This window comes from Phyllostomus discolor, chromosome 3 (genome assembly GCF_004126475.2).
Source record: "Phyllostomus discolor isolate MPI-MPIP mPhyDis1 chromosome 3, mPhyDis1.pri.v3, whole genome shotgun sequence".
Classification (NCBI taxonomy): domain Eukaryota; kingdom Metazoa; phylum Chordata; class Mammalia; order Chiroptera; family Phyllostomidae; genus Phyllostomus; species Phyllostomus discolor.
In genome coordinates, this window is record NC_040905.2 from 198640134 (window position 1) to 198649746 (window position 9613).

General features: G+C 38.4%; 1 pseudogene; it reads right to left on the bottom strand.

Moving 5' to 3' along the window:
- Positions 1-357: 357 nt before the first annotated feature.
- Positions 358-961, bottom strand: LOC114513038 (annotated as a pseudogene).
- Between the last annotated feature and the right edge of the window lie 8652 nt (positions 962-9613).

Here is a 9613-nt window from a genome sequence, read left to right on the forward strand (position 1 = left end):
TAACTTATCCAATTTCAAGTAACGTATAGGAAATGATACACCCTTAATTTGTATTTATATATGTTTCTTTGAAACAATATTAATTTTATGAGTGTGATAAGAAACTGCCTTCTTCGTATGCTTTTTAGAAAATGAGCAGTACAGAGAGCAAAACACGTAAGTCCTATGCTCTGCCTACAAGGAAATGGAGCCAAACTTTTGAAAAATAGAATGCAAAAAAGATTCTAGTTAAACATAAATTGCTTTGGCTAAAAATCATGCTCTTTATAATATTCATTTGTAATCTAAACTCACAGCACGTCCCACCAGCCCAAAGTAATCTTCTACATGTTATTGTATCTGTTGTATCACAGTGCTTTCTAATCCAGTGTTTGCGGAGGCCACTGGGTTGCAGCAAACTATTCCAACTCCAGGAAGGGTACATAGCCTCGTTGCATTAGCTCCTTTAACAAATGTCTTTCTTAAAAGATTTTTACTTTAGAAACCTCTGACGCGTAGTTTCTTCAGATACTACACATCCAAACTTTTTATAGAAACCAACCGTTTGTGATAGATATTTAAGGGTAATCTTACAACAATTCAGTTTCTTGTTTAGCAAAGTAAGGGTTAATAATAACCTTAGCACAGGAATGGATGAAATTATGTTCTATTATCAGAGTTGCCGTAGCAACAATCTGTCCTAAAGTCACATCTTTCACAACGGTAACATAATAATCCCCAGATTTCTTCATGTGCTCACAAGGTTTCATAAACGGTTCTGATTGACAATGCCAGTCTCTGTCAGTTGACCTAGTACCTTTAAAAGGCCTCTATTTAAATCAGCAGTACAAAGAGGCCTCGAAACCAAACCTTTTCCAAGTTGTGTTGGGGAAATGGCTGGAGAAAATGTAGCTGTATTTTGGCTCCAGTGTCCTTTCTGGAGTGGACTTGGGTCAAACGTAGGCGCTTAATCAGGTTTCATCTTTGCTGTAAGGTCTATAGAGGCTCTGCGGTGGGCATTCCTCTCCGGACTGCGGACTCCTCACTTACCAAGTATACAGTGCCGGGTCTTGACCTTTTTAAATCCGGCACTTTATTTATCATGCCTCTCAGCCACAACAATATGTATAGAAATGGAAATTGTAACTTCATGTGGCTATAAACCCAGGAAATTTTTGGATTATCATTACAATTATTGCTACTGTATAATTGATAAAAATAATCTATGAAACATAAAATGGATCTCTTAATGAGAGGAATGAAGCTTTAAAAAAACCAATTTACATGCCAGTGGATTAGTTATTAGTGCTGGGAAGCATAGGCATAACCACCAATTACATTTCTAACTATACTTTTATAGATTCAAGTGTTGATAAACCTTGTTCCATAAATAAAAACGTGGAAATGGAAAGAATTATTTTAGAGCAGTGTCACTCAATTCCCTGAACTCTTTTGAGGTGCAATGTGAAAATCACACTGTGGGCTACATCAAATACTATTTTTAATCAGTTGTCAGTTGACAACTTCCTTAGTTTTGTTGAAAACAAGGATCGGAAACCACCTGACTTGTAAAGGAATTTGTTCACTTTTCCTTAACTTCACTGATTATCTCAACATCAATACCAACGTTTGAATCATCCCTTTTGACAAGCTGCATAATAATAACAACAATATTCAGGCTGGATGAAAAATCTGTCTTTTCTTATTAGAGTGGGAAAAAAGCGACTTTGAAAGGGAAAGCGGGAATCCAGGAGGTGAGCCCAAAGCTTGGTCTTGACCGAAGGTGAATTCTCAGGCAGGCAGGTCAGCTTACAAAAAGTATCAAAATGGATGTAGATGATCTAGTCATTGATTTTCTTAAGACTCTCTGCCCAAGCACTCCCTGGGATAACCCTTAGTGAGGTAACTAGCAGTTTCTGCCATGTCTGTACGAGGTTATAAAATACCATTGTAATGCGCACGGCCTTGGTGTCCTACAGGTATGGCGTTGTTGAAGGACATACTGTTAATTCAGAAAATGACTACAATATGAGTGGTATTATCCTGTTTCTGTTAGGTATGTATCTGGAAAGTTAAAACAAGTGATTTCTTTAAAGTGAAGGAATTAGACACAATTTTAATCTTTCTTGTAATCCAAATCTCCTAGGCTTCAAAAACGTCTCTTCTTTCTCCCGCCTCCCTTGGACCCCCTCCCTTGACTCCTTCTTTCCACAATTTAATATATGTTTTCAATAGATTTGCATATTTTAATAATTATTTATTTATATTTTAAATTTATTTATAACAGATCTTTGATTTATATATTTAATTCAGATCTTAAGTGTACCATTCAATCAATTTTAATGAGTGTACCTCCAGACAGCAGACATTCGTTCCCCTCAGCCCAGAAAAGTCCCTCATGCCCCTTTGTAGTCCATTCTCCCCTCATTGGCGTTCCCCCAATAACCACTGATTTGACATTTATTGCCATAGGTTATTTTTGTCTGTTCTAGAATGGAATCATGCAGCCTATCCTTTTTTTGTCTTCAGCTTCCTTCACTCAGCACAGGATCCTTAAGATACATCCATTTGTGGCATCTATTAGTAATTGGGTTCCTTTTTGTTATTGAATAGTATTCCGTCACAGGACAGCTTGTTCCTTCTCCTGTTCATGGACTTAAACTCAGTTTAAAAAAAGGTAAGCTATTTGTTTCCAAATAGTTTAAGATTTACAGAAAAGTTGTAAAGATAGTACAGTTTTCCCTGTTGTTAATGTTTTACATTGCTATGGGACATTTGTCACAACTAATGAAGCAATATTGATATACTATTAAGTGAAGTCCATAATTTCTTAGCTTTTCCGTAATTTTTAATTTTTTTGTTGTTGTGCCAGGATCCCACATTACATATAATGTTGTTTCTTTGTTCTTTTTGTTTTGATTTTAGGCTGCTTTGGGCGGTGACAATTTTTAGACCTTCCTTGTTTTTAATGACCAGATAGTTTTGAGTTCAAGTATTTTGTAGAATGTCTTTCAGTCAGGGTTGGTCTGATGCTTTTCTCATGATTAGGCTGGGGTTATGGTTTTGGGGAGGAAGACGGTATTTTCATCACTTCCTATTAAGGGCACATGCTGTGAACATGACTTATCACTGGTGATGTTAAGCTTGCTCACTGGGCTGAGATGCTGCTGGTCAGATTTCTCTCCTCTAAAACTCTCCACCCCCTGTTCTGTGATTTGCTCTTTGGAAGGAAGTCACTGTGCAGCCCACACTCAGAGGGTGATGAAGTCATGCTTCACTTCCTTGAGGGCAGAATATCTACATACGTTATTCAGACTTCTTTCTCATGGGAAATTTATTTGTCTGTTTCCCACATTTGCTTATTTGTACTCATTCATTGATACCATGTGGACCCATAACTATTTTATACTTTTCAGGTAAAATCTGATATTTATTTTGGTGCTCAAATTGTTCCAACTTTAGACATTGGGAGCTCTTTCAGTTGGCACCTTTCCCTGTTGTTAATGTTTTCCATCCTTTTGTTTTTTGAGCATTTTCTCACTTTTGAGCACTGTAAGATGCTCCAGGCTCATCTTCTATCTTTCCTGTCCCAGCCCTAGAATCAGCCATTTCCCCAAGGAGTCCTAGTTCTCTTTCATGGACAATAGTGTTGTAAACCAATATCTGGGTGCGAGGTCATGCATTTCATTTTTTTAAATTTTATTTTAATAATTGTTCAAGTACATTTTTCTGTCCTTTACTCCCATTCCAGCCCACCCACCCATCCCTTCCCACCTCCCTCCCATTTCCACCCCCCCCCCCCTAGTTTTTGTCCATGTGTCCTTTATATTTGTTCCTGTAAACCCTTCCCATTCTCCCCTGAAATTCCTTCCCCTCTCCCCTCTGGTCACTGTCAGCCTGTCCTCTATTTCAGTGTCTTCGACCATATTTTGCTTGTTTCTTTGTTTTGTTGTTTAGGTTCCTGTTAAAGGTGAGATCATATGGTATTTGTCTTTCACTGCCTGGCATGTTTCGCTTAGCATAATGTTTTCCAGCTCCATCCACGCTGTTGCAAAGGGTAGGAGCTCCTTCTTTCTTTCTGCTGCATAGAATTCCATTGTGTAAATGTACCATAGTTTTTTGATCCATTCATTTACTGATGGGCACCTACATTGCTTCCAACACTTGGCTATTGTAAATTGTGCTGCTGTGAACATTGGGGTGCAAAGGTTCTTTTGGATTGGTGTTTCAGGGTTCTTAGGATATAGTCCCAGCAGTGGAATTGCTGGGTCAAAAGACAGATCTATATTTAGTTTTCTGAGGAAGTTCCATACTGCTTTCCACAGTGGTTGTACCAGTCTGCAGTCCCACCAACAGTGCACTAGGGACCCCTTTTCTCCACAACCTCTCCAACACTTGTTTTTTGCTTTGTTTATGATGGCCGTTCTGACCGGTGTGAAGTGGTATTTCATTGTGGTTTTAATTTGCATCTCTCTGATACCTAGTGATATTGAACATCTTTTCATGTGCCTCTGGATCCTCTGTATGTCCTCCTTGGAGAATTGTCTGTTCCAGTCCCTTGCCCATTTTTTAATTGGGTTGCTTGTCTTCTTAGAGTGGAGTCATGTAAGTTCCTTACATATTTTGGAGATTAAACTTTTGTCTGAAGTATTATTGGCAAATATGTTTTCCCATACAGTTGATTCTCTTTGTATTTTAATACTGTTTTCTTTAGCCGTGTAGAAGCTTTTTATTTTGATGAGATCCCCTTTGTTTATTCTTCCCTTTATGTCCCTTATTCTAGGGGACATGTCAGTAAAAATGTTTCTGTGTGAAATATCTGAGATTTTCTTGCCTATGTTCTCCTCTAGGACTTTAATGGTGTCACAGTTTATATTTAAGTCTCTTATCCACCTTGAATTTATTTTTGTGTAAGGTGTAAGTTGGTGCTCGAGTTTCATTTTTTTGCTTGTAGCTGTCGAGTTCTCCCACCACCATTTGTTGAAGAGGCTATTCTTACTCCTTTTTATGTTGCTGCTCCCTTTGTCAAATATTAATTGACCGTAGAGGCTTGGGTTTATTTCTGGGCTCTCTGTTCTGTTCCATTGGTCACGTGCCTGTTTTTATGCCAGTACCAGGCTGTTTTGATTACAGTGGCCTTATAATACAGTTTGGTATCAGGTATTGTGATTCCTCCTACTTTGCTTTTCTTTCTCAAAGTTGCAGCAGCTATTTGGGGTCATTTATGGTTCCATATAAATTTTTGAAGTGTTTGTTCTATGTCGGTACTTGGTGTACAATATGGCGTACTTTAATAGGTATTGCATTGAATGTGTAAATTGCTTTGGACAGTATGGACATTTTGATGATGTTAATTCTTCCAGTCCATGAACACGGTATATGTTTCCATTTGTTTGTGTCTTCCTTGGTTTCTTTCTTCAGTGTTATGTAGTTTTCTGAATACAGGTCTTTTACCTATTTGGTTAGGTTTATTCCTAGGTATTTTATTTTTCTTTTTGCTACGTCAAATGGGATTTTTTTACTTGATTTCTGCTTCTGCTGTTTCATTGTTGGTGTACAGAAATGCCTTTGATTTCTGGATATTGACTTTGTATCCTGCTGTTTTGCCAAATTCATTTATTAGATCGAGCAGTTTTTTGTTTTTATAGATAACTTTTTGTCTTTCCCAGCTCAGCTCTGAGAGGCCATTTCTGAAAAACCAACTTAAAATAGCACTTCATTCTCAGCCAATAATTTAAAAAATATTTTTATAGGACTAACCATGCCTTAATAGACAGGGTGGAACAAAAGTAGGTTTATAGTTGTTTGTATAGAAAGTAATTCAAAGATTAATATATAATAATACAAGAATAAACTATGTTTCATGCTCACACTGTAAACCTACTTTTGTACCTACCCTGGATTTATCATGACATATATACACACACGCGCCCACACATATGAAATCATACTATGCGGCGTGCCCAGCAAATTGTTTTCTACAATTTCACAATTTTGTAATGTTGGTATAGATCTTTTTCCAGATCAATATATATGATGCTGACTTACTTTAAAAAATAACTATTTGGTACTCCCTCTCTGCCTCTCTGCACACATGTGTAGTCATTTTTACATTGATGGAACATTAGAGAATTTCAAATTTCTACTTATTGTAGTATTGTAAAGAATGTGTATACCTTTGTGATTTCTTGAGTGTTTAGCAGCAGTGAATATTTTAAAAACAATGTATTAAGAGCTTTTACATGTGTTAAATCATATAATGCTTGAACAGATTTATGAGATAGCTCCTACTATCGTTCTCATTTTATAGATGAGAAAGGCTGAAATAGGATAGACAACTTATTTAATAACACACCCATGGTGGGTGGCAGGGTCTGGAATTCAGTTTCGGTTAGTCTGAATCCAGCGCCAAAGAGTTAACTATTAAGAGATATTTGTATGTAAAAGAAATTTGAGGGGAAAATGGTGTGCACATTCCTAACACTGCCAGTATATATCCAGACTGCCTTTCCCAAAGCTCCATGTAGTCCTTCAGGCTATAACTCTGCTCTGTCTCTGGCAGAAATAAGAATTTCTGCTTTTGACAAGTGTTAGATGGTTAATCATCTAATTAAAGTATTTCCCAAAGGAACATATATTTTTATACTTTGATATCCAGGACCCTCCCATTTTGACTCTATAGTAGCCATCAGTGCTGCTTATCAAATATTTCCAGATCTTTTCCTTTCTGGGTAGACGGTAGACTGTATTTCCTCCAACTCTGAGTTTTAAAATTCAACGATGTTATTTTCTTTGACCCAGGAAATATGACCAGAGGTGATGTGTGTCAGACTCCTGGGGACTCTCACTGGAATGTAGTATGAGTCAGAAATACACTCTGTTTGTGTTAAGCCATTGAGATTAGGTTTCTGTTGGTCACCACAGTGTAACTTGTCCCACAAGTTACAATTTACAGTTCCAATTTCTCTCCAGTAATTCTCCAGCATAGGATTTTTGCTTCATTCAGATTTGTTAAGAATATGTCCTCCTTTCTTTGCCCCTTTTTCTGTCTTTTTAAATCTTCCTTATTTGCTATAGCCATAATAAAGTTACACCTCATCAGGAACCCTCCCTAAACCTAAATTTAAATCTGTCTTCTGCCACTAACTAGTTGGTTGATTTTGTGCAAGTAATTTAATGTCTTTGAAGCCTGTTATATTCATGAATGAATGTTAGCTACAGCTATGTATGAACTACTAAATGTCGGTGGCTTATTACAGTAGAATTTTACTTCTCAAAGTCCAGTGAAGGGGCAGTCTGCTCTTTGCAATGATTCAGGTAATTAGACCAAAGAATATCTGTCATCTTCAACATAGGACTTCTAGGATGCTCCTGGGTGTGACTTAGAGAAGATGGAAAGTGAAGGATCACACAGAGCTTTTATGGACCAGGTCTGGAAGTGGCACATATAACTTGTATTGGTCAGGACTCATATCCATAGCCATACCTGCAAGGGAGTTTGAATTTATTTAAGGTTTTGCTAGTCTTTGACACATTGGGCTTCTTCTCCCACTGTGTATCAAATGTGTATAATAATTTTCAACCCATGTTTATTGTGAAGATTGAATGAAATACCATATGGAAAACATTAATATAGAACTGGCATATAGTAGGAAAACATTAATATAGAACTGGCATAAAATGTTTAGTTTCTCCATCTTTTGAATTTATGACTTTAATTTGGCCCTTAGACATAAAACTGCCCTGGCTTATAATGAATCTTCTTCATCACTGAGCTTTCCATATGCCAAGTGGAGTAGGTATTTGATGCAAATCTGGTGGTTGATTATTTGTACTTATTGAGAACGGGAGAAGGTTGAGGCCTGCATACTCCAAAATCCAGAAGTTACAGACGTCAGATAGCCTGGCTTGAATTAGGCCCAGCTGTGAGCAGAGAGAAGTGGTTTAATAATTGTGGTGGCATGTTACTTCCTTTTGCATGATTGTTTAAAGAAGCAAGCGCAGTGGACATTGATACGACTCCAGACCACAGTGGCAAAGGAACCATGGATGTGCAAGGTGAAGCTAGGGAGTAGGTGGGGACGCTTCTTCCACAAGAGGAAATGCTACCCTTTGCCTCCCTACATACAGGGACCATTTTAACCATGGGTGAAAAGCTTGCAAATTGTGTGGTGGGGATAAAGGAAGTCCAGGCCCCAACTCTGTCTAGTGGGAAATTTGAGATGGACAGAAATGACTGTGGGTGATAGCTGTTGGATTTTCTCCCTTTGTTCCCCTAAAAAGGAAGTGTGAGCTTCCAGGGTGAGGTTAATGATGAGCAGCTCCTTGTTCTTTGGAATTTGGCCTTTTGGGCTTCCCTTGTCCCTAGGGACCCATGTACTATCCCAGCTCCATTTCTTCTTGACTTTATGACCTTTCACCTCATAGACTGACAGTGTCTCCATTTATGAGATGCCAAGAGTGTTATATATCTTACAGGGTTGTTGTAAGTGGTATATAAACACCTTCCTATCCCTGAGCCAAAACCGTTTCCCTCCTAGGACCATCTGGCTTTGAGAGTGACATTATTATGCACTCAGTTTCTCAAGCCAGAAACCTGAGTATCCTACTTACAATTCCTTCTCTTTCTATCGTTACATTCTATCAGTTGTCAGAGGGTGTTGGCTGTGCCTTCTCAATATCTCTGGTGTTCATTCATTGACATCCCCATCTCTCTGATAATACTTTAGTCCAGGCCATAGCCACCTCTTTCCTAGATGACAAGCAACAGCTTTCCAGTGGATCTTCTGACTGCAGCCTTGGTCCCAACCAATTCTTTCTACTGAGTGCAGTCAGAATACTCTTTACAAATTGGAAATCATTATCAAGTTCTTCCCTTGTTTCAAGTGCATTCATGGATCCCCAGGACGCTCTGGAGAAAGTCCCCAACCATTAACATGGCTTACAGTGCATCTTGTTCCTGGCTCCGTCCACCTCTTCAGTCTCATTTCAATTTGTGCTGCTTGAGCTCTCCTTTTGCCCCGCCCCACCATGCTCTTTTTTCAGATTGAATTGCCTCCAGTTTCCTAAACACACCAGCACACCAGCCTTCCTGGTACCTCCAGGGTTTTGCCTGCATTCTCTGCTCTACTTAAAACTCTCTTCACCAGGCTAACACTTTTTTGATCCTGGGAGTAGTCCTTTGTCCCTTCTGCTGGGAAATTTGCCTGTGATGTCCTCTTCACTCTTTCTGTAATCATCTGGTTCCTTGTTACCCCTATCACTGGACATAAGCTCCTTGAGGTAATGGCCAGCTATGTATCTAGGGCACATAACATAATTGCTAGATTGAATTGAAGTGAATTTAACAACATACAATCTCTTTTCTGAAAGAGTCCGCAGTTAAGGCAAAGACTGGTGTTAACTAGCACACACCAACACAATGCAGCATTCTGGTTTTCTCTGAATGAAACAAATTGGTCCAGAATAGTGTATTTTCGTATTATTAGAGGTTGACAAGTAGTATTGGGTTTATAGTATAGATAGCACTCTGTTGAGCTACTAGATCCTTCCAAATCTAGTTTAAAGAAGGTCTAGTTCCTGGTAAAAGACTTCCCATGTGCCTCTAGGTGCCAATGGTTGGGCAAGTTTAATG